Source organism: Camelus dromedarius, chromosome 23 (assembly GCF_036321535.1).
Source record: "Camelus dromedarius isolate mCamDro1 chromosome 23, mCamDro1.pat, whole genome shotgun sequence".
In the NCBI taxonomy this organism is placed as follows: Eukaryota; Metazoa; Chordata; class Mammalia; order Artiodactyla; family Camelidae; genus Camelus; species Camelus dromedarius.
The window spans coordinates 25752675-25777442 of NC_087458.1; the positions used below are offsets into that span (position 1 = coordinate 25752675).

Sequence of the window (24768 nt, forward strand, 5' to 3'; positions counted from 1 at the left end):
TCCCCCCATCCCCTCTGCCTAGAGCAAAAGGCGCTGGACAACAGCCACAACTCACTCAAATGGAAGAAGAACCAAAACCAAAATGTTTGTTATGTCTGAAAGGACACCATATTGTTCTAATTAGTTGTTACTTGTAGCCTGAGAGGCAAGAAGTAAAAAGGCAGGTGGTCTGAGGGGTTGTAACTGGGGCATCTGGGATTGTGATGCCTCCTGGGATAGGTAAGGGGAGTCTGTCATGGAGCCGTCCCGTGGGTGGGCATGGCTTTCTCCCAACAAGAAGAATGGGCCATCAAGGAGGGTCTTGTTTGTGGGCACAATTGTTTTGATGGTGGAGGGGGCTAAGTATCGATGCTCTTCTTTTAAGGAGATTCCAAGCCAGGAAAACCATCAGCCTTCTGGTATCCCATCTCTTTAAACTTTTTCATTAAAAAAAGGAACCCAAACAATGTAGTGTGAATGTTCCTGCTTATGGGCTGATGGAAGGAAGGCCTCGGTGGCTAGAATCTGCCCTGAGTCCGTGTGCACATATGTTGATGTGGGGCGGGGGTCATGAAGAGACCACTTGGGGGTTAATAGAGTCCTCCTTCCCTCTAATAGATTCAGTAGATTCTGAGGTTAGTTTTGTAAAGTGGGAAAATCTCTCCCTTGTGTCCTCCTCACTTTGTGTTCCTTCCCCCCAGGGGAAGGGCTGTTAATTCCCCAGGCCCTAGGATTCTGACCTTCTTTTGTGCAGGGCTCAAGCCCTCCTCCACAAGAGAGGCTCCCACTGCATTCTGGTGCTTGAACTGAAAAAAAAAATTCTTAATAAGGGAAACCAGATCTGTAAGAATTTCCAAAAATCTATCAGCCACTGAAAAACTGATGTATAGCCTGGATTTCCCCCCCCCCCCCCCGCCCCAATGCTCAGCAGGAGCAGTTTTCAGTGTCAGGGCTAAAGGTCTGGTTTTCCAATGTCTAATTCATAGAAACCGGATTCACTTCTCTTCAGGGTTGGTGATAACTTTCAGGACTTACCTGATGTTAGGGCTGAAGTCCTGGATCTTCACAGAGCAACCCTCCCAACCAGACCTCGTGGGGGTGAAGTGGGCACGAGCCAAGGAGACTGCCCAGCCCTTGGATTTCACTTCCTTTCCCCATCCCAAGTAAGACAGAAGTAGGAGAGAGAAGCCGTTGGCCTTGTGGCCATTTTGTTCCCTTCAATGCGTGTTTTCTAAGATGTACCAGGCCCTGGGTAGGTCGGTGTCCAGGGTATAAAGTTGACTAAATAAAATCCCTGCTCTTAGCCAGGGGAAGCTCACAGATAAGTAGGAAAGGCAGAATGTCGTCGTTCAACTCTGGCAACCCCCAAAGGACATCTTCAGAAGGCTTCAGAAGATCTAGCGCCATCTTTCTGTGCCAAGGCTCAGCCTGAGGAACCAGAGCTACAAGGGAGGAACGTTCCCCTTTCTCTTCCTCCTCCTTCCCTGCTTCTGCCTTTCTGTTTCTCTTCTTGGTCCTTTCAACCCTACTGCCTCCTCCTCTCTCTCCTTCTCTGGGGACCTCTGTCCTCTGGTTCTTGGTGGAGGGTAGGCAGCTGAGTATAGCCACCTGGCAAAGCCCCCCTGGGGACCTACTTGGACTGAAGAGATGGCCTGGTGGGACCCGAGGTCTTCACTAGCGAGGGCTCTGGGAGACATTTCTACTATTCTCCAGGAAAAGATGTGCAAAGAGCCAGAGAAATGGGGTAGGGAGAGGGATCCCTCTGAGAGATCTGAGGGATTCAGGTCTAGAAAGCCTTGGAGAGATGCCAATCTGACTGTTTTTAGGGCTGTTAATTTTTTGTTGTCCTTAACTACCCCTGGGGAACTACCCCTTCCAGCCCTCAGCTGGCCCCTGGCCACCCTCTAGGTCCCTTTAGAGACAGCAGAGATGCTCCCCACTTGGGCTGGGGTCTCCTTTCCTTGGGCAGCATCTGGTTCAGGGACTGGTCTCCTCACACTTCCCTCTCTCCCTTAACTTGATCCTTAAAGCACGCCCCCCCCCCCCTTCTGTTTTTCTTCAGAGAGAATCATGCTCTTCCATCACGGTTTCCCCCGCCCAGCGGACCCTGGAACCGGGGTGAGCTCCAAGAGCGCAACCTTGGGAGGTGCCGCTCCCGCCCACAAACGGGGACAGCGTTCTCGAGTGAAAATCGCCTGTGGAAGTTTGAGGTCACTGAACTTTTCGCATAGAAACCCCGGCCGAATTTCTCGCCTCGCGGCGGTTTACTACGCGGAACCCCGCCCTCCATCCAGCCCCCGGCCCCGCCCGCAGCCCGTGTGCGCGCTCCCGCTCTCCTGGCGTCCTTCTCCGCGCCCTCCCGCCTCTCGGTGCTGCCCGGCCGCGCTGCTGTTTCTTCCTCTGTTTGGATACAGTTCCAGTCTTCTCGTCTCCTTGCTACCCCTCGTCCTGACCCCTTTGGGGTACATGTGTGCGAGTTTTCTTTCTGACTGTCAGAAATTTCTTCTCCACCGTGTGGGCAGGAGACAGATTCCCCCCCCCCCCCAACGGTCTCCCTTCTCTTTCATTTATTTTATTTTCCGTTTCTCTCCCTTCTCTCTTCTTGCCTTCCTTCCCCTCTCCCCTTCTTTCTTCTGATTCCTCCTTCTTCCCTCTTCGAATTCACCATCTCTCCTACCCCCTCTCCCAGTACCCTTTCCCCTACCCTTGTGCTCTTTTAAAGCCATTCAATGATGTCTTGGGAATACTAGCATACTCTCCTCATTCAGCCGAGCGCGGGACTCTGCGTTAATTCAAGGTAAGCCCCGGTTCTTGCTGCCCAGGAAATGGTTGTCTGCGCCCTGGCACCCGCTGCTTGCGGGGCTGCGCTGCCCTCCCCGGGCTCCGTGTCACCGGTGCTGCTACCTGTTGGGGGTGCATGGATCGTGGAGATTACTAGTTTGCCCAGACCTTCCACTAAGCTGATTCTTCCTCTCCACGCACTGCTTTTGTCTTTGCAACTTCCGTGTTAATTTCCCGGCGTGGGAAAGCCCCCGGGCGGTTGGCGTTCTGGGGTGTGAGTGGTGTGCCCCTTGCCGGGGCGCCTGGGGCTGGCACCTCGTGCGTAGTTGCGTGTTTGCTCAGCCGGCAGCGAGGGAGGCTCGTGCAGCTCGGAGAGCGCAGCCAGGCTCCGAGGAGCAGGTGCCGGCCGGCAGCGGGGTCTCCGCCAGTCCTGGCCCCGGGAAGTTCTGTGCGAGGACCACTCCACGGGAGGGATGAGCAGGGGCTGAGCAGGGGCTGAGCTTCTAGAGAAGTTTCTGGGAAGGAAACTGTGTGCGCCCTTGCAGGCGTCCCGGGATTGGTGCAGGGTAAGCTGGGGTGTTTCTGGAGCCTCCGGTCGGTCGGTCGAGTGGACCCTTTCCTGGGAGAGGGCTGGGAACTGGGGCTTGGAGGAGGAAGGGGAGTGCGAAGAAACCGAGCTGTTTAGGGTGACTTGCTTTTTGACTGGATTTGGATCTCTCAGCTAGAGGTTGGTTGCGTGTCCTTTTCCAGGGATGAATACCCAGTCCTCTGCGTCTCTTTGCACTGTGCCCCTGCCCAGGAGAGAAGGGTGGGAGACACTACCCCCTCCCCCTGCCACGTCCCCCTGAGATCGAGGCTTCCACCTAACTCTGGGGACCGAAATGGCAGTTTGGCCACTTGCCCAAGGAGGGATCTTTTCTCTCACTGAATCTGTGACTCTGGCCACTCAGAGCAGGTGGTTCAGGCTGTGTAGGTGGGTGAGCAAGATCTGGGGACTGTAATGATTCACTCTTACCTTTGGAGGCCATGGTGTTGGAACATTGATTCTGACTCTTGGTGGCCAAGACACCGTGTCACAGAGACATCATGATCAGCGGAGAGACTGGAGGAACCAAGCAGCTTAGTCCAGAGGAGAGGCTGTGGGACCTGAACCCAGAGGCGTGTTTTCATGAAAGGAAAATGTTTCTGATGCTTGAATAAGAGCATCACTTTACCTCCACTGACATCAGAGCTAGCAAAAAATTTTTTTGTTTGTTTTTACTGGCCTGGGAGCTAAGGTAGACACCAGGGGAAAACTTCTGGTCTACAGTTACAAAAGGAATTACTAATGGAAAATACAGAACTTCCTCTCCTGCAGGTGTGTGAGTCTTGTCAGATTGTGCAGCCTTCTCTAGAAGCCTAGAGGAAGATGACCTTGTATTGTCTGATTCTACTCTGCTTCTCTCTCACCTGCTAAGTCTCTGGCCAGCTAAGTTTTTTTTTTTTTTTTTACCATTTTGTAGTATTGGGTAATCATATAATTTATTGTCAAAGCCGGGACACTTTTGAGCGTAGACAGAGACATTAGTAATAATTAGATGTGGACAGGAGAGACTGTCTAGACAGATAGGGATGAATGAGTGCCCTGCGAGTTGCTACAGGGACACTTCACAAGGCAGCAGGCGATGCTTTCATGTCATTTGGATCTTGCACCTTCCTTCCTGGTGTGCTTCTTCCTGACTCAGATTGCTGATGGACTTTATTTCAGCTCCCTCTGAGAAGCCAGCTCTGAATACAAATCTCTTTCCTTTGATGAACTCCTTTTCCCCAACTCCACTAATCCCTTCCAAAATCCCACTCCCAGAATGGAACTTGATGCTTTGATTGCAGGAGTTGCAAGTAGATGGTGATTTACATGGAAATGATTAACCTGTTTCTATCCATCTGCCTGCTTGCTTGTTTTATTTATGAGCCTGGGCTCCCAGGAGGCCATCCTTTTGCCAGGACTTTTGAGTGTTATGGTGATGGCAGGATGACATACAGTGACCCTCACAGTCAGACAGTTGAGCAGTTGGATCGCTGCTATCATAGCTCCTCAGCTCTCCTGGGGCTGAGGGTGGGATGTGTGTTGGGTGTGAGAGAGGAGAAGGGAGGGGAAGGAATCCTGTATATGTCTGGGTTTCAAACTGAGAAACTCATGCTGGAGAAGCATCTTGTTGCAGGGAAATGCCCGGCTTTTACCTCCGGGCTTGTGTGAGGGAGTGGTAAGGATTCTTAGGGGATGTGTCAGTCACACCTCCATCTCCCTAGGAGCCCATGGGTCTGCTAGACAGCTAAGTCCCTGCAGGGCTTCAAAAAGTTTAGCTACCGTTTATTAAGTGCTCATTATTTCCCAGATACTATAACAAGGAGTTTCTAGACTTTATCATAATTAATCCTTATCCAACCCTATTAAGTAGGTATCCCCATTTTATAGGTGAGGCAATTGGAGATCAGAAGAGTTACATAACTTGCTAGCTGACTCCCTCCATGAAATAGTACCTTCTTGTGCTGGAGTTGATGTGGCCAGTATTTGGGTCACACACGTGGTCCCTAGGGTGATGGATGGTTTCAGGGTGGAGGGGATTGGGCAGTCCACTCATCTGTCCCACCTGCTTCTTGACTCATGTTGTCCCTGTTCTTTCTGTCAGCATTGTCCTTTCTTGGTGTCCATGAAGTTTGTGTCCCCACACCCCCTGCCTGGCTGCCTGGACCATCACTGGGGGTCTGTTGTCTCCTCGATCCCGCTCCAGTGTGAATCTGAATGCCCGGGGTACTAGGATTGTCTCGTGGGCCAGCAGGGCATATGTCACTATCTGCTATTCAGGGTCTGTCTACACCTTAGTTGTTGCAATCGGCCTCTCTCAGGATCACAGTTGACTGAGGCCAGTTGTCTCAGAGACTGACCCTGGCCTAGATTTGGAAAGGGTGGGGACACCCCTTGGGGTACCCAGAAGTAACTCTGCAGACTATCAGGAGAATCAGCTGACAACGTCTAGCTTAGGCCCCTCAGATCTTTTCTCCATCACTGGGCCAAAAATTGATAGATAATTCTAGACATGTTTCTACCAATTGACCATCCGATTTACCCTGTGGCACTGTAGTCAGACCCAGAGCAGCACATCTGGGGGAAAGAGGAAACTATCAGGTGGGCGTGGGGTAGATACAAGGGCACTGGCCTGGGAGACTTGACTTCTAGCCCCAACTCAGCCCCGTTAAGGAGCCGTTGACCCTGGGCAAGTCGTGAACTTCCCTGTGCCTCGTTAAACTTGCTTGAAGATGAAGCTTCGGTAGATGCTCCCGAGGTATTTCCCGGCTCCGGGGGTTGAAGATCCCACAGTTCAGGGTAGCTTTGCTCTCTGTGCTCCGCACATTCTAGGCAGAGCCTCGCCTTTCTACTTCCCCTCCCTGGGTGGGGGTGCACAGGGGGCTGGTGGACAGGAGTTTGATGGAGGGGGTTTGAAAGAGGCATCCTGGGGAGGAGGATGACTGCCCTAGGTCTCCAGCGGGCAGGCCTTAGCCCTGTTCTGGTCTGGAAAATGGGGTGGTTTACCTGGTTGGGGAAGAGCCTTCCCTCCTGCCTGCCTTGTGTTAGCTTGCATCCCCCATAAGTTATATTTCCTTGTACCCCCAATGAGTGACAGACAGTTGAGAAGAGCAGGAAATACAACACTGTGCTAACCAACATCTACAGCATCCCCTGAATGGCGAGCTAAGCACAGGGGGAGGGGTGGGGATGGGAGACAGGACCAGGGCAGAAGGTCGTCTACAAAAAGAAAAAAAAAAAAAGAGGGGACTTCGTCCTTACGGCACGTGCAATGCGGCAGCCTGGATCTAGGCCACTGTAGAGTGGCAGACTGTAAAGCCCTTTGGAACCAGAAATCCCGTTACAAAGCTCTTCATTATAGGACAAAGTGGATGATGTGCAAATCAAGAAACTTCCTGGCAGAAGCGAAGATGTGCGATACCTCCCTCACCATAACCTGGAAAACTTTTGTTAGGGGTGTAATCCTTATCTCTGACATGAGGATGCGAAAGGGGTCTGTTGTCTGCTGTACACGTGTGGACTTGGGGGAATTAAATTGAGTGAGAGTCTACAATAGAATTGGACTTCACCAAGGAGAGGCCTTGCCAGCTGTCTTCAGATAGTGTTACTTGAATGATGCATCTTCTGGAATCACAGAGCCTTTACAACTGTGCCTTGACTACATTTGGAAAAAAAAAAATCTTTCCCCCATGCACGCTAGCCTGGGATTGGGGTGAAGAGAGATTTCCCCAGATTCTCACTGCAGGGTTAGTGGTGGCAGCAGCAGCTGGATGGGCGCTGGGGGAGGGCGCAGGGCTGAGGTGCCGTGGGAGGAGGGCATGAGGCTGTCCTGGGCGCAGGGCAGGCAGCGTAGCCTGAGGCGGGGTGGGGCATCCCGCCCTGCGGGCTTTGGTACAGTTTCTAACCTGAGTAGTGAACTCTAGGTCTACCCTAGTGGGCACACCTTTTATTGAGAGAAGTATCGCTATAGTTGAAGAGGCGTAACCTGAGGTCAAGGCAGCTCTCTGTGTCTTCTGTCCAGCAGAGGGTCTTAGAGTTTATGCCTCCCTTATGTACCTTTTGGGGTCCCCCCTTCTCATGAGTCAAATGTGTACAAGGCCTTGTGTCAGGAGAAACGGGAAGATAAAGATAAAAATGACATGGCTCTCACTCTCAAATAATTGGTTTCTAGCCCTAAGTTCAGTACTTTGAAGAAGTCTTTATTTCTTTTCCCAAATTCTGTGTTATCTGACCACGGCATCGTGCATCTGGTCTTTCTCCAGGCCTCACTGGCTGTAGACCACGAGCAAATCACTTAACCCTCGGGCCTCAGTCGAGTTATCAGGACACAGCCCCAGGACCCTGAGAGAAGGGGCCTGGCCCCGATGCTTGCTTGAGGCCCCTTCTCCTTTTAGGAGCGATGACTGTTCGCTGATTTTGTCTCCCATCCCTTCTCTCTTCTTGTCTCTTTATTCGTTGTCTCTTCCTCTTACCTAGTCATACAATGGAATTTTTTTTGTTTGCTATATTTACTGAAGAGGAATTTTATTCTTTGTTCTTAATTTAAAAAGTGGTAGAGAACATTTTGTATTTCTACCTCTTAAAGTAAATTGAATCTCTCTTGACTTCTTTGGTCCTTGATTAGTATTTTCTTGAGTATAAGGATCCTAAATACAGACAAAGTTCCGTGCCTTCTTTAGTGAAGGGATGTGTAATGACAGGTGAACTCAGACCCAACTCCCTGACTCTATTTTTGTCGGATCTCTGACTCTGGGTTAACCAACTGTTCAGCGCTGAAGTCTGAGCCTTGAGTCCATCTGCCTCTATGCCCAGGCAAGGAAAGTGAGTTTGTCAACCTCAGAACCTGAGTGTTGCCCCAGAGTGGCCACCATGGTGGGCGGAGGGAAAGGAGCCTGGGCTGGCGGGGAAGGGGCAAAGCCCCAGACGTGAGCCTCAGTCCTGCCACTTAGTGGAAAAATCATAGCCTCTCCCAGCTTCCCCCTCCTCCTCAGCTGCTACCCTCCTTCCTTCTGCTAATGTACCCTGAGCACTTTTTCCGGACCAGGCACTCATTTGGGTACTGGAAATAGAGCAGTGAAAAGGCAGACACATTTCCTACTTTTGTGCAATTTTTATTCTACTGCAGGGAGAGAGTGACAATAAATAGACAAGTAGATTTACTTAAAAAAAATCAGACTGCAATAAATGTCACTCAGAAAATTAATATAGGGTGACATGGCACTTGACTGGGTAGCTCTTTAGACTGGATGTCAGGGAGGCTCCCGAGAAGGTTATATTTAAGATCAGAATGGCAAAAAATGGAATAGGGTCCATATCACCAATTCTCATAATATAGCCATTATGAGGAATAAGTACAATTGTAAATGAAAGTGTTTTATAGACTCTCTAATAAATGCAGCCCATTTTATATATCATTAGGCAGAATTCCTTGAGGGCAAGCATTGTGATTAATTAATGCTTGCAATCTCAGTACCTAGCATGGTACTGAGCATGGTAGTAAATGCGGGTTGAAAAAAATTATGTATATAAAACTGGGAGTTCAGAGGGGATTTTTAAGAAATAAAATAAGATGATGTCTGTGACAGTACTTTGTTGAAAGAAGTCTGTGTTCCGTCTACTCTTGCCACTCCTGGGCTTTCCTGGAGATTTCCAGCCACGATGCCCTGGGGAGAGCAAGGAGGGGTCCCAGGACATCAGTAGGGCAGAAAGGGATGCGGAGGGACAGGCAATATTGTGGGTGTAGACTTCCCGAGGAAACTCCAGATTGCTTTTCTTGCTCTTCACAGTCTTCTTAACCCAGAGCAGAGGCTAACTTCTCTGAAATTGTGAAGAGATGCGCAGGCTCCCTCTCGCCCTCCGCGTCTGGGTGCAAGGCTTCCCTTCCATCGCTTCTGAAACATTTGCCTCCCTCCAGCTCTGCTGCCTCTCTCTCTTCTCTCCACTCCAGGGCCTAGCTCATCAGGTGCCCAGGAGACCTCAGTCCATTCTGCTGACTGTTGGCAGTGACTCTGCAGACCTGCTCCCCTCCCTGCCACCCTCCCTGAGGGCTGAGTCAATGCAGCCCACCTACTGAATCTAGTGAGTCATGGCTTTTCAAACATACAGGTGTGAATCACTCAACTTGTAGCCCTTGAGATGTCTTAGGTGACAGCTGAGGAGAAGACTGTGTGCCTGTCCCTGTCCCTCACCTTCCCATTGCTGTGTCACCCTTCCTGCACTGAGAAACTAGATCTCTCCCCCCACAGCCCTTCTCTAGGGCCACAAGACCAGCTTGAGGGGGTACATATGAGTGGATATTCACTCCGATGGTAGGGGTCCTTTGGGGGAACATCCTGTCCCAAAGTGTGGTTCTTGGACCAGCAGCTTCAACATCTTCCCAGACACCCTGAATCAGGAGTGGGGGCTGGGGCTGAACCCTCCAGGTGGGTCTGAGAACCACTGTTAGAGGCGTAGATGAAGGGATGTGTCAGAAACGTGGTATATCCAACACCTCTTTGAGATGGAGGGATTGATACTCCTGTTTTACAGGAGCAAACAAAGGCCTCCAGAGTCCAAGATCACAGCAGGTGGTGGAGCTCAAATTAGAATCAAGCGGTTTGGCTCCAGAGCCAGAATTACTGTGAGGTCTAGACCCCTGATTAAAATGCAGATATTTCTGGAGACATCTGTTACACCTTAGTGCTTGTTGCTTTCCTGGCCATTCACAGTAGACTTCTGAGAAGGGAGCTGGAGCTGCTCAGTCGTGGTGGTGGTTATTTGTGTGCTGTCACTGCTTTGGTAATTTCTCCTCTGGTTAGTTCTGGCTGGGTTCCTCTTCCAGATGGGAATAAGTGACTGACTCTTAAATGTAGGTGCTTCATGGTCCCAGCCCTGGCCCTTTTCACTTCTTTTGGTACACACTCTCCTAGGGGGATTTCAACCCCTCTCTTTCCTTCAGTCACCACATCTGATGATGACTTCCGAATTTGTTTTCCAACCCAGGATTCTCTTTTGAGTGTCCGAATTTCTCTCCAGCTGACTACTGGACATTTCTATTTCAGTGCCTCATAGTATCTCAAACTTACTTCATCCCAAACTAAACCAAGCATCATTTGCCAAATCTTGTCTTCCTCTCATAGAGCCCCTTCCAGCAAGTGTTACCACCATCCATTCAGTTGCCCAACCCAGAAATATGGAGGTCACCTGTGACTCTTCTCCCTTTTTTCTGTGTCCCCTCCCCTACACCTTGTTAGTAAGGATGTTCTGCTGATGGTTCTTCCTTAATGCCACACAATCCTGTCCCTTCTCCCTACTTCCACCACCACCACCACACTCACCATTTCTCTCCTGGTCTATGGCACCTGTCTTGTCTTCCCCCAAATCCATATTCTGTACTGTGGCCATAGCCATCTTTCTAAAATGCAGATGGGCGCATCTCTTTCCTTTTGACATCACAGCATGGTTCCTTTATTTCAGAACAAATTATGTATGGCATGATCTAGAAAGCCTTTCGTGATCTAACCCCCCACCTGCCACTCCAGTCTTGTTTCTAGACATTTCCACTCACTTTCTCCCTGTACTCTGCCCCACTGAACTACTACAGTTACCTAGACGTGCCTTCCTCTCTCAAGCCTTGATACCTTCACCAATGCTACATCAACTTGACCTTTCCTAGCCCCTCCTCACAAGGGATTGGCTCACAGTTGCTTATTCTTCCAAACTCAGTTAACTTCTTCCAGGAAGATTCCCTTGATTCTCCTCAAGCCTTCACTGGGTCCTTTTCCTTTGTTCTCTCTCAGTGTCTTGTGCTGGAGTGTTGTCATTGCCAGTCGCTTCCCTAGAGTGTGACATCTTCTATAGCAGGAATTCTTTCTTTTATCCTTAGCTGCTCAGTGCTTTGCACTTTGTAGGTGATCGATAAGTTTCTTGAATATATGAACAAGTAGAGAAGCCACTCTGGAACCTTCAGAAAATCCTGACTCTTCTTCCCCCTGTTGTGGTGCCATCTTCCCTGTGACTGGGGCATGGTACTCACCATCTGTGACTGTAACAGAGTGCTCAGCGTTAGCTGGCTTTGAAGTGACTGCAAGAATCCATCAGCTCCTCTCAGAGAACATAATTAGTTAACTGAAGGCTGTGATACTGTGGACTTGTGTGTGTGTGTGTGTGTGTGTGTGAGAGAGAGAGAGAGAGAGACAGACAGAGATAGAGAGAGAGAGAGAGTGTTCCCATGAAGCCTGAAGTGGAAAAATCCAGGCAGATTCTATAGTCCTGCCAACTTTGTATATAGTAATTTTTAATTTATGAAGAGTTGGAGAAGGGTTTTCCTTGATTCCCCCATTTTTTTCCCTTTAGGATAAAGAGTGTGTTTCAGGTATAACTGTAGACCCGTGGCTCCTCAGTACATGGCCTGGAACATAGTAAGTGCTGAATAGGCTTCCAGGAAGGCTCTAGCTAATGGGAAAAGCCCTTTGAAAAGTTTTGGATTGGAAGCCTGAGGGCAGGACCCATGAATCCATGGTAGGACTGACTCATTCATGTGACTTTAAGTACCATCTTTATGCTCCAGACTCCTGTATAAGTTTACTTTTTCAGTGTAATAAGTCATCCCAAAACTCAGTAGTCTTAAAACAGTGAACATTCAGTATTTCTCACAATTCTTCGGGCTGGTTGGGTGGTTCATTTATTCTGGGCCAGCTTGGCTGGGGTTGGATGGTCTCAATGGCTTCACTTACACGTATGGATCATCAGCTGAGGCAGAGAGACAGCTGGGATGGCTGGAGCCTCTCTACTCTTGGTTTCTCATCCTCCAAAAGGCTAGCCAAGGGTTGCTCACATGGTCGCGGAAGGGTTTCCAGAAGCAAGAGGGAAGGCAGTCCCCAGGGCATGATCCTTTATCAATACTCTGCTTGGATCACATTTGTTACTGTTCCACTGCCTAAAGCAAGTCACAGGGTCAAGCTGAGATTCATTGTGGGAAGGTCCTCCAACAGAGCAGATGCCACGATCAGATTAAATGTGCAAAGATTTTATTGGGGGAAACTCCTATGAAAGTTAGTGGGGAAGGAGCCGGGAAAGGATGGAAGAGCTCTCAGAGCACCACGTAAGTCTGGCTCTGAGTGATGGGTAGAAGGAAGAAGGTTGGGCCAGTGTCCAACCTGCTTTGCAATCTCAGGATGCTCAACAAAGCTGTCCAGAAGCCCTCTAGCCAAAGCCAGCTGTCAGCGGGGTCTCGTGTTTCGCACGAGTGGCCTACCTTAGTGTCCCTGTCCTACTCCCTCTGTGCAAATTCAGTGATGGATTTCAGAGTCCAGCAGCCGGGGCTGTTGGTCAGTTAAATGCCCTGTAGTTAGATGTCTGCCAGGCACATTCTCACAGCCACCTGCCAGGCCATTACTCAAACAATTTATCACAAAGTCTCCAATTTATGCCCCCAGCTCGGAGTTCTCTTCTAAGATCTGGACCTCTATATCCATCAGCTTTCTTACTGTCTCCACTTGGCTATCTCAGAGGCACCTCAAAGTTAATATTTTCAGACGGAATTCTTGACCTCTACCCCCAAATCAGCTCCTCCAGCTTCCATGTGTTCGTGGAGGGAACCTTTATCTGGCCAGAAGTTCAAGGTCACTTTTGATACTTGCACCTCTACATGTCCTTAGACAATCCCTTATGAATGCTGTCAGTCTGATGGCCTGAATACTTCTTGATCTGGACTCTTCTCTACACCCATCCCCATCCAGACCAAGCCGCCATCATCTCTTGCTTAGATGATCACAGCAGCCTCTTACCTCATCTCTCAGTGGGCAAACTTCATTTTATGGCACTTGGCTTTATTACACTTTGCAGACACTGCGTTTTTTACAAATTGGAGGTTTGTGGCAATCCTGCATCGAGCATTGAGCATTTTTTTTTCCAAAAGCATTTGCTTATTCTTGTCTCTGTGTCACATTTTGGTAATTCTTTCAATAGTTCAAACTTTTCATTACTATTCGGTTTGTTATAGTGATCTGTGATCAGTAATCTTTGATGTTATTATTGCAAAAAGACTATGGTTCACTGGGGATGCATTTTTTTAGCAATAAAGTGTTTTTAAATTAAGCTATGTATACTGTTTTTTTTACACATAATGCTATTACTCACTTAATCGACTCAGATATAGTGTAAACATAACTTTTATATGTGCTGGGAAACCAAAAAATTCGCGTGCCTTGCTTTATTGCGATATTTGCTTTAGTGCAGTGGTCTGGAACTGAACCCGCAGTATCTGGCTTTTGCCTACCACCTCTTCCTGCCATGGCCACTCCTCCCAGCCCTCTCCCTTTCCCTCTTTTCTGCCTGCCTCCAGTACATTATGGCTGAAACGACAGGTGGGGGCATCTCAAATGAAATGTCAAAACAGGCGTTAGTCATCTTGGTGAGGCTGGCAGCCCAGGGAGTGAGCGGAACCGAGTGCCTGGTCAGGTCATCCCGAGGAAGGTGCCTGGGGAACTGGGCACACACAGCCCGGGTGCGGTGTGTGGCCACAGCAGCCAGGTCCCCTGCTTCTGTCACGCTCTCTCCCTCTGGGGGTGGGGCCAGGCTTGCTGCATCCTAGAATGGTTGAAACTGTTGCCCAGGTTGCTGTGACAGGCTTTCCTTGTGGGTGGGTGAATCCAGGGGGTGTCAGATGAGCAGTAACCAAGTGGATGGGGACTCACTTCTGTGGTGGAGGGCTTGGAGCACCAACCTGGGATCAGGCAACTTTCAGAAATGGTCCTTGCTCTCCCATTCATTCCTGAGAGGGTCTGTACAGGTGACTTATTTTCTCTAAATCTCAGCTTCCTTCAGTGTATGTAGGAGTAGAACCCACCTCCTAGGATTTGTGTGAAGTTTGAATCAGTATCAACAAATACTAGCTGGAGATGACTGAGTCTTATTTGGGATCAGGGGATGGTGCTGAGTTCGGAGGGGAGGAGAGAAAAGCCAGAATGGCAGGCAGAGACCTGGGAGGGCACTTCCGTAGTGTCTGTGGCCCCCCTCTTCCTCTGCTATCCTTTGGAATCTCAGAACCTCAAGCCCACTAGGCACCCAGTAAAAGTTGATTAAATGAATATATAAAATACTTGATGGAGGCAAACAGTGCAGATTTCCTCAGATCTCATATCCTTTGAGAAATGACTTTGGTTGGGGATGTAAAGTTGCCAGGGTTTGGGGGCTGCCTATTTGTAGAGGCCATGCAAACCATTAAGACAAAACATTAATGCAAAAACATTAAGACAACATAAATCTGTTAAAAAATACAAATTGCACCCCATTTTATTGCTTTACTCTCTTTTTTGAAGTGTTCATAGCGAAATTCTCAAAGTATAAATATCAATGAAATTAATTTGCTTTGTAAACTGTAGGGCTTGAAAAATACGTATAATGTCAGATGTTATGTGGAAAATAGCTCCTGATAGGCTTGCTATTTTGTTTGGCCTGAAAAGGGAGAGGGTGCATGAGGTCTGCATTGCTAGTAGACTGCCCTTGAAGAATTTTCACTGTTACTTTCATTGATCCTGAAACAGTCTTCTATTTTGAGGGGTAGGAGGACCTTTGAAGAAGCCCCAACAGATGTAATTATACCCTAGACCTCACCCCAAATCTGGTACATCAAACAATTGTTAAACATCTATTAGAGTGTTTCTTAACCTTCTGAGCCATAGAATTCTTTGACAATTTGAGGAAGGCTGTGGACTTGACCTGGTAAAATGGACACCCCAAATATTCACACAGTACCAGGGACCCCGGAGCCTCACGAAGCCCATCCTGCTTGGAGTTGGGGTGGATCATGCCAGATTGGGAGTGTTCCCAGCGTCATGAGTCATCCGTGAGAGAACTGGGCGGAGCTCAGGGGACAGAGATGCCAGGTGGAGAGGCAGCCTGGGCCTTGCCTTTGCTGGAACGTCTGGTGTCACGACTCACCAGGGACGTTTCTGTTCTCATTGTGCAAATTCGCCCTCTCCGAGGATGCTTCCTGCATCTCACAGGGACCGGGACCCCTTCCACAGCCATGGGCCCTGATGCCTGGAAAGCGGGCTGTGGGTCACTGGGGCCCACAGGAAGCAGTCCGTAAGGACACATCAGAGGGAGGCATGTGGGGTAGATGCCATCATTCCCAGCCCCTTCCAGCGTGAACTCTGTAAAAGGGCTTCCCCTCTGGCCTAAGCTTTTGCTCACATTACTTTCCTTCCTAAAATGCACTGCTTTCTCCCCTCTGCCCTTCTTCCAGTCTCACCTCCTACACCAAGTACTTGGTGTCTTTCTCAGCCCTTGCCCTCACCCTCACCCCCATCTCTCTTCTCTGAACCAGAGTATCGCTAAGGCCCTCACATCCTCCGAGCTACACTCCTTGTCTCTTGGTTAACTCTTCAGCTGTAGTTAGACTTGCCCGTGCAGTGAGAGGGCAGCTTTTCAAGGTCAGAGACTGCACCTTCTACCTGGCTACCTGGAGGCGCAGACTTGGAAGTTCAAGGAAGAAATCAAGTATGTTCTTTAGGAGAGCAGCCTGGAGAGGCAAGAAAACTCCAGTGAAAACTTCAGGGACTAAAGGGAGACTCTGGTGATGACTATGTTTTTAAAACTTTTCTTTCCTCCTCCAGAAATCACTTCATTTTGCTTCTTAATGCAGTACAATTCCCAAAATAAAATAAAATAAAATAAAATAGGCAGTACAATTTCTTCAAAGAGTTGCTTGTACTCTTGTACTTGTTGGGTCCAAATTCTCTCCCCTCCCCCCCCTTTTTTTCTGCTGGGTGGGGCGAGGTCATTAGGTTTGTTTGTTTGTTTGTTTAAACGGAGGTCCTGGGGATTGAACCCAGGACCTCATGCATGCTAAGCACTCACTGAACCACTGAACTACACCTTCCCCCCACCATTATTCTCTTCTTTTTAAAGTAGCATTTTATTGTGGAAAATTTCAAACATATGCTAAAGTAGAGAGAATAGTATGATGAATCCCCAAGTGTTCACCATCCAGCTTTCATAATTATCAGCTCATCACCAATTTTTTTCGTCTTAGTCTCCTGCTTTACCTCCCCACTGGATTATTTTGAAGCACTGCATCTGAGGAAGCATCCTTACACCTTAAGTCTCCCTACTTTACCTCTCCAGTCACCATATAATTCCATCCACAGGTATTTAAGTACTGGTCTCTGAAAGATAACGGATTAGAAAAATAACCAAAATAGCATTATCATACTCCCCCCCAATTAACAATAATTTCTTTGTATCTTCAGATATCTAGTTGGTATTTAAATTTATCCAATTGTATCAATTTTTTTGTTAAAAAAGCAGCTGGTTGGTTTGAATCAGAGTCCAAATAAGGGTAACATATCATACTGGGTTGAAAGGTTTCTTAAGTCATAATCTGTAGGTTCCTTCACCCCACTTGGTTTTTAGCTTTACGGTGTATTTGTTGAAGAAATTTAGTCATATTTTCTGTAGATTTTCCCACTTTCTGGAGTTTGCTGGTTGCATCCCTGCCGTGTTGTTGAATGTTTTTGTTCCCTGTATTTTCTATAAACTGCATTTAGTGCCATCTGATTCAGATTTGATTTTTTATTATTTTGTAAGATCACTTCCGAGGGGGTGGTATGTACTTCCAGCAGAGGCACATGGTGTCTGGTTGTTTCTCTTCGTGTGACATTAGCAGCCACTGAGGATTATTGCCTAGATCAGAGTTGTCAAACTTTTTCTATAAAGGACCAGACAGGAAATATTTTAGCCTGTGAGTCATGTGGTCTCTATCACAACTACTCAGCACTGCCATTGTGGTGTGGGGGCAGCCAGAGCCAATACACACATGAATGGGCATGGATGAGTTCCAATAAAACTTTATTAACAAAAACAAGCAGGCCAGATATAGGCCAAGGGCCATAGTTTGCTGCCCCCGCTGCCTGGACTGTTTATTTCGTTGGGGGCTTGCACAATGCTGGTGGTATCTTAATCCTGTCATTCCTTCTTCATTTATTAGTTGGAGTCACTTATAAAAAGAGATTTTCCCTGTACTATTTGGCTGTCTCCCTTCTTTTTGATCCTCCTTTAATGAGGCTCCCTGCTGCCCCTACTCCACCAGAATTGTTCTAAGATCATCAAGTGACCAACCTGTTGCTAAATCCAATGCTCTGTTTTCAGTTCTCATCTTGAGATCCTTGACCTACTGGCAGCATTTGGCATAACTGATCCCTCTCTCTTCTCTGAAATGCCTTACCTGGCTTTAAGGACCCAGCACCCTCTCCTGGTGCTCTTCCTTTGCCATTGGTAACTCCTTCTCAGTAGCTTTTGTTAATTTTTCCTAATCAGTCCATCTGTGAGTCTTAGATACCCTAGGCTCAGTCTTCAGATCTCTTCTCTTCTTTGTCTGTAATCACTTCTCCAAGGCTCTATACATAGATGACTTCTAAATATATAGATATATAGCTAAATATACATGTACAGTGAATAGTAGATTTAACATGATATTAAATATATAGCTCTAGCCTGGTCGTCTTCCTGCACACTGCATGTGTCTATCCAGTTGCCCATGAGACATTTCCACATGGACGTCTAAGAGACATGTCATACCTTCCTTGTCCAAATATGAATGTTTGCTCTTCCCCATAAAACCTGCTTCTTCTTCAGTCTTCCCTATCTCAGTTAATGGAAATTCCATCCTTCCAGTAGCTTGAGCCAAAAAATCTTAGCATCATGCCTGACACCTCTTTTTCCTTCACTCCCCACATCCAATCTGTCAGCAAATCCTCTTGGCTCCATCTTCAAAATATATCTACTTCTCACCACCTCTGCTGCTACCTACCTGGTTCAAGCTGTTGTTGCCTCTCTCCAGGATTGTTGTCGCAGCCCACTACTGACTGCAGCAGGTGGTCACACTGCCCTACTTGGAGTGATTCTCAACCCAGCAGCCCAGGGGACCCTTTAAAAACTATGTCAGGATATCTCACTCTTCTGCTCAGAACCTTCTGATGGCTTCCGCATCTCATTAAGAGTAGAAGCCAGAATCCTTAGTGGCCGATAGAACCCTACAGGATCTGAACCCCAACCCCATCCCTTACCTTTCTGACCTCATGTCCTGTATCTTTTCCCATGTGTCTCTCTGCTCCAGTCACAGGCTCCTTGCTGTACCCATTATGCTGAGCGTACTCTTTGCCTCTGGTTCTTTGCCTTTGCTGTTCCTTCTGCCCGGGATGCTCTTGTGCAGATATTTGCACGGCTTGCCCCTCACCACCTTTGGGACTTTACTCAAACATCCTGATCAGTGAGCCGTTTCCCCACCACACAACTATTTCCTCCACCCCTGCACTCCAGGAAAGAAGAAAGTCAAGATCTCAGCGAGAAGCCCGACTGTCTTTCCTCTGAGACCCTCATAGGGAAGCTGACCAGCTGAGACCACGCAGGAGGGTTTCCCTGCCCTTCCTTTTCCTCTGCCCTGACTCGGCACTGCAGCTGCTCTGGACTGTAGGTGGAGTTCCGATCCAGTGAGAGGAGTCCTGCCTTTCCCTCTGTCTCCATGCAAGATGCACACAAACCCTTCCAGAAAGAGGCCTCCCCCCCTTTTTTTAAAGAACAAGCTCTCTGACTCCTCCAGGTTTCTGGACTAGCTGGGGTGTCCCAGAGCTGGGGGCTAGGATGGGGTACCCGTTTTGGATTCACAGCCAGCTTTGGGGTGTTTTCTTTCCGGTTGTCACTCGCGAATCCTGCTTCAGCCTTTTATTCTGGAGCCTGCACGAGCACAGAAAAAGGCCACGGTGGCCTCCTCTTTGGGCCTTTCTTCCCTTCCGTCTGTCATCCAGGGATGAGCATGCCTTGGTTCATCTCCATGCATCTATGTGGAAATCCTGCCTGTCATTTTGAATTTGAATCCACACCTGCCATCTGGAGACTTCTGGTCCCGGAGTGGGGCGGAATTTGGGTGATGTCATGAGGTGGCGATGTCTTCAAGGCTGACCCCCTGGAGCCTTTCCCCAGCTAGGCTGCTCACCGTCCAGTCCTTGGCCCTCACTTTGTAGCATCAGAGACTCTCTACGCCAGTTGGGGCCCCAGTGATCACCTTATCTAACCCTCTGAGTCTCTTCTGCCACGTGTCTGAGAAGTGGCTATCCAGACTGCCTCCCCACTTTTCCAGGTAGCCCGTCTTGCTTTCAGATAAGTCTGATCGCTGGAAAGCACTTCAGATGTTCAACCTAACTGAGTCTCTTGTTTATCTTCTTAAAGGGCACTTTCATAGTGACTTTTTCAACAGTTAATCCTGCAGTGAGGGCTGAGTGAAGACAGAATCAATTAAGGTCCTATTTACCAAGTGGTGAGATTCTTGAAGGCAGGAATCCATCCTGTTCCTCTCTGTATTCCCAGCACTTGGCATAGTGTCTGAATATAATAGATGCTCAATAAATGTTTGTTAAAGACAATAATAAATGAGGAACCACGGCTCGTTAAGAATTTATGATGTGGCAGGCCCTCCTCTGAGCCCTTTATGTGCCTCAGAACAGCCCAGTATCGCAGACAGTGCCATTTTTTGGATGAGGAAACTGAAGCTTAGAGATGTTAAGTACCTTTCTAAAGTGACACAGCTGAGAAAGGGAGTAGTGAGGATTCAAACCCAGAAGTGTTGACTCTGGAGTTCACTCTTCTTTGTGTATTATCTAAGATTTATTTCTTTCTCTTTATTTTTTTATTGTGGTAAAATATATATAATATAAAGTTTACCATGTTAACCATTTCTAAGTGTACAGTTTAGTGGCATTAATTACATTCACATTGTTGTGCAACCATCATCACTGTCTGTCTCTCTAACTTTTTCATCTTCCCAAACTGGAACTCCGTACCCCTTAGACAATAACTCCTGTTCCTTCCTCCCCCACCTCCTGATAACTACTGTTCTATGTTCTGTCTCTGTCAGTTTGACTACTCGAGGTGCCTCCTAAAAGTGAGATCATATCATATTTGTCCTTTTGTGACTGGCTTATTTCACTTAGCCTAGTTTCTTCAAGGTTTGTCCATGTTGCAGCATATGCCAGGATTTCTTTCCTTTTTAAGGCTGAATAATATACTGTTGTATGTCTATACCACATCTTATTTATCCGTTCACCCATTGATGGAAGCTTGGATTGCTTACATCTTTTGGCTACTGTGAGTAATACAGCTATGGACACGGGTAGACAGATACCTGTTTGAATCCGTGCTTTCAGTTCTTTGGGGTACATATCCAGGAGTGGAATTGCTGGATCATATGGTTATTCTATACTTAATTTTTTTTCAGGAACTGCCATACTGTTCCTCAATATGTTACCATTTAACTCCCACCAGCAATGTATAAGTGTTTCAGTTTCTCCACATCAATACCAACATTTGTTATTTTCTGTTTTGTTTTTTTTTTTTGATAGTAGCCATCCTAATGGGTATGAAGTGGTATCTCATTGTGGTTTTGATTCACATTTCTCTAGTGATTAATGATGTTGAGCATATTTTTCCTGTGCTTATTAATCAGTTGTATATCTTTAGAGAAATGTCTTTTCAATTACTTTGCCCATTTGAAAATTGAGTTGCTTGCTATTGTTGTTTGGAGTTGTATATACTAAGTCCTTATCAAATATATGATCTGCAAGTATTTTCTACCATTTTGTAGATCACCTTTTCACTCTGTTGACAGTGTCCCTTGATGCACAACAGTTTTAAACTTTGCTGGAGTCCAGTTTATCTATTTTTCTTTTGTTGTCTGTGCTTTTGGTATCATATCTGAGAAATCATTGTCAAATCCAAGGTCATGAAGTTTTTTCCCTACGTTTTCTTCTAAGAGTTTTATGGTTTTAGCTCTTGCAGTTAAGTCTTTGATCCACTTTGAGTTAACTTTTGTATATGATGTAAGCTAAGGATCCAAATTCATTTTTTGCTTTTGGACATCCAGTTTTCCCTACACTATTTGCTGAAAATACTGTCCTTTTCCCTTTGAATAGTCTTGGATCCCTTGTTTAAAATCATTTAATCATATATGCAGAGGTTTATTTCTGGGGTCTTTAATCTATTTCATTGATGTGTATGTCTGTCTTTATGCCAGTACCACATTGTTTTGATTATTGTAGTTTTATAGTAAGTTTTGAAATTAGGAAGCATGAGAACATCTCACTTTTTTTTTTTTCAAGATTGTGTGGCTTTCTAGGCCATTTTAATTTCTGTATGAATTTTAGGCTTAACTTTTTTCTTTATGCAGAAACTGTTGTTGGGATTTTGATGGGGAATGTATTAAATCTGTGGATCACTTTGTGTAGTACTGACATCTTAAGACTCTTAAGTCTTCGAATCCATGAACATGAGATGTCTTTTCCTTTATTAGTATCTTCTTTAATTTCTTTTAATGATGTTTTTATAGTTTTCAGTGTCTTTATTTTAAAATTTCTCTTTGTTTAAAAATTCCCCCAGCTACCTAGTTCCCCACCTAGAAAATAACCACTGTTACCATTTTCTTATGTATCCTTCCATTTCCATAGCCATATATATAAGTAAAATTTTAATGTACACATTTCTCAAAACCAAATAGTAACATACATAACTTACTGTTCTGTACCTAGATATTTTTCTACTTAAGAATTGATCTTTGAGATTGTTCCAAATCAGGACACTGAAATCTGCCTCTCTGTTTTTAAAGTCTATGCATATTCCTTAATTTATTTAGCTGATCCTCTTTTGATGGACACATAGGTTTTTTGGTAATATTTTGCTATTAATGCTTTAATGAATAAACATATAAAGATGCCATTTGTACATGTGCAGATATATGTGAAGAAAATTTCCTAAAAGTAGAATTGTGGAAACAAAGAGTGAGTTTAAATTTTTGCATTATAGTCCCACATTGCCTTGCATGGAAGTGGTACCAGTTTATCCATTTACCAGCATGGTGGCTGTTTCCTTGTATCCTTGCCAACATAGTGTGTTATTAGACTTTTTAATCTAAGAGATTAAATGGCATCTCCTAGTTTAAATGTGTATTTCTTTTATTGTGATATTGAACATCTTTTCAGGTATTAAGAGCCATTTGTATTTCCTTTTCTGTGAATTGATTGTTCATATCCTTTGTATATTTTCATGTTAATATGTAGTTCTTTATATATTAAGAAAATTTGTCCTTTGTTTGTAGTATAGATGCAGAAAATAATTTCCTAATTTGTGATTTGCCTTTTGAAGTTGTTTGTGGTTTTATGGCAATTTTTATGTAGTTGAATGTATTAGCCTTTTTATTTGTGTGTTTGATTTTATATTGCTAACAAAGGCCTTCACATCTACAAAAATCACACATTAAAAGTTTTGGGCACTTTTATGGTTTCATTTCTTACATTTAGATCTTTGATTCACTGATAATTTATTTTAGCATAAGACTTGGGGGAAGGATCCTACTTAATTTTTTCCCATATGTCTACTCATTTGTCTCAACATCATTTATTGAATATTCATTTCTTTCTCAATGATCTGAAATATAATATTTCTCATAGATATTTGGGTCTCTTTCTGCAGCTTTGATTTTGTTCTGTTGATCTGTTTGTCCATTCATATGCCAGAATGCATATTTTAATTAATCAGTTTTGTAATGTGCCTTAACATGTGGGGGCTAGATATCTTTCATAACATTTCTTTGTCAGAAGTTTCCTGGATATTCTTGATTATTTATTGTTCCGTATAAACTTCTGATTAAACTTATCTAGCTCTCCCCAAAACGGACTGGTGATTTTGTTGTGAATACATTCAGTTTATAAATCAACTTTCGGGAGAATTTACATCTTTAGAGTGTTAAATTTGTTCAAGTTCTCATTTTGTATCCTTAGGTAGTGTTTTAAATGAAATATTTCTTCATACATCTTGCATATTTCTTATTATATTTATTCCTAGCATTTTAGTTTTGTTTTCATTTGTTGTTATAAGGATCTATCCTCTTAACTATTAGAGATCTCAGTGTGCTTTTAGAAATTTAGTCACTACAAGTGTCCCACCCCCCTTGTCTGGGGTGCTATAGTGTCCCTAAAGAAAAAAATCCTCCCAGACATTGCCTCTTATTCCAAATCTGGCCTGTGATTTACTAGCTGTGTGTACTTTCTGAGTAATGGGCCTCTTTCAGGCCCATTTTTATCATCTTACATTTGTCTAAAAAGCTCCTTTATATATGTGATTTCATGTGATCCTTACACTAACCTTGAGATGTTAACAAAGCGGGTATTTACTCATGTCCATTTTAGGGAGAGTAATTACCAGTCAGGCAGACTGAGACGCTCGCCTGAGCTCACACAGGTGGGCTGGACCGTGTCCCTCACCTTCCCATCCAGGTTCTTCCAATCGCTGTCCTTGTCTTGCAGCCCCATGCTCCTGTTCTGTCTCCAGGAGGAGCCTTTCCATCTCACCTTCAGGGTTGCTCATCCCAGTCCTCCCTCTTGAAGCCCAAGACTGGCTGCTCTGGGTCTGTGCAGGGATGGGCCCCAAGCAGCTTGGAGCACACCCCCCAGCCCAGCTGCGGGCTGCGGAGTCTGGTGCCGGCCTCTGCTGCTCACCGGCTGTTTACTGAGGCAGTCGCTGGGAAAGTTTGTCGTTTCCAGAGGTCGTGTTGGCAGTTTGACAACCCACATTATCTCCTGCTGCCTTGACTTCTCAGGGAGAACAATGAAACACCTCCACCCTCCTCTCCCCTTGTCTCAATGAGGGTTAAAGGCAGCCTCGCCTTTTCTTCTGCTTCAGCAGGGCTTGGCTCATGCCCTGAAGGAGGTTCAGTTTTCCCTCCCTCCCAGGGAATCCTCTACTGGGCTCTGGGAGAAGCCAGGCTGCAAGGGGCACACAGCCTCGGCACACCAGAGACCAGGCTGCAGGGGCGAGACGGAGGCCCTTGGCCCAGGGCGCAGAGCTTGGAGTTTCAATCCTTGTTCATCTCCCAACTCCCTTCCTTCCTTTTTTCTTTCTTCACTGTTTTCAGAAGGATTCCCTGCTGTCTGTCTGTCTGCTTCCTCCAGCTGCCGCCAGACCCTTTCCACTGCCATGTTTCCTGCAGACAGGCTCTTTCATTCACTCCTTCATTCAACAAACTTTTATTGACTGCTTGCTCCACGTCAGGCACAGTTCCAGTTGCTGAGGATCCAAGAGCTCAGGGAGTTGGGAGGAGATAAACAATAAGCAAGTTACCAGATGGGTAAATAAGATGGCTTCCTAGAGCAAAGAGTGCTGTGAAGAAAACCAAACAAGGGCATGTGAAGGAGGGAGACCTGGGGTCTTGGGATCTCCTCTAAATTAGGTAGTCAAAGGAGCACCTTGACTGATAAGAAGCCGACTGTGCTGAGATCTGCAGTCTAGGGAGAGGGGAGAGCACGTGGAAGGGCCCTGAGGTAGATGTGAACATGGCCTGTTCCAGCACCAGGCAGACTGAGGTGGGGACCTTGTGAGCAAAGTGAGGGAGAGAGAAGAAGAGGAGGAGGGAGAAG

At 46.4% G+C, this 24768-nt stretch overlaps 1 protein-coding gene across 1 annotated transcript in view; it reads left to right on the forward strand.

Moving 5' to 3' along the window:
• The first annotated feature begins 2518 nt into the window (after positions 1-2518).
• Positions 2519-24768, forward strand: part of CACNA1E (calcium voltage-gated channel subunit alpha1 E) — a 439633-nt gene continuing 417383 nt past the window's right edge. The window contains exon 1 of the mRNA XM_064478060.1: positions 2519-2776. The gene's annotated coding sequence lies outside the window, so the exon portion shown is untranslated. The remainder of the gene's footprint in view (positions 2777-24768) is intronic.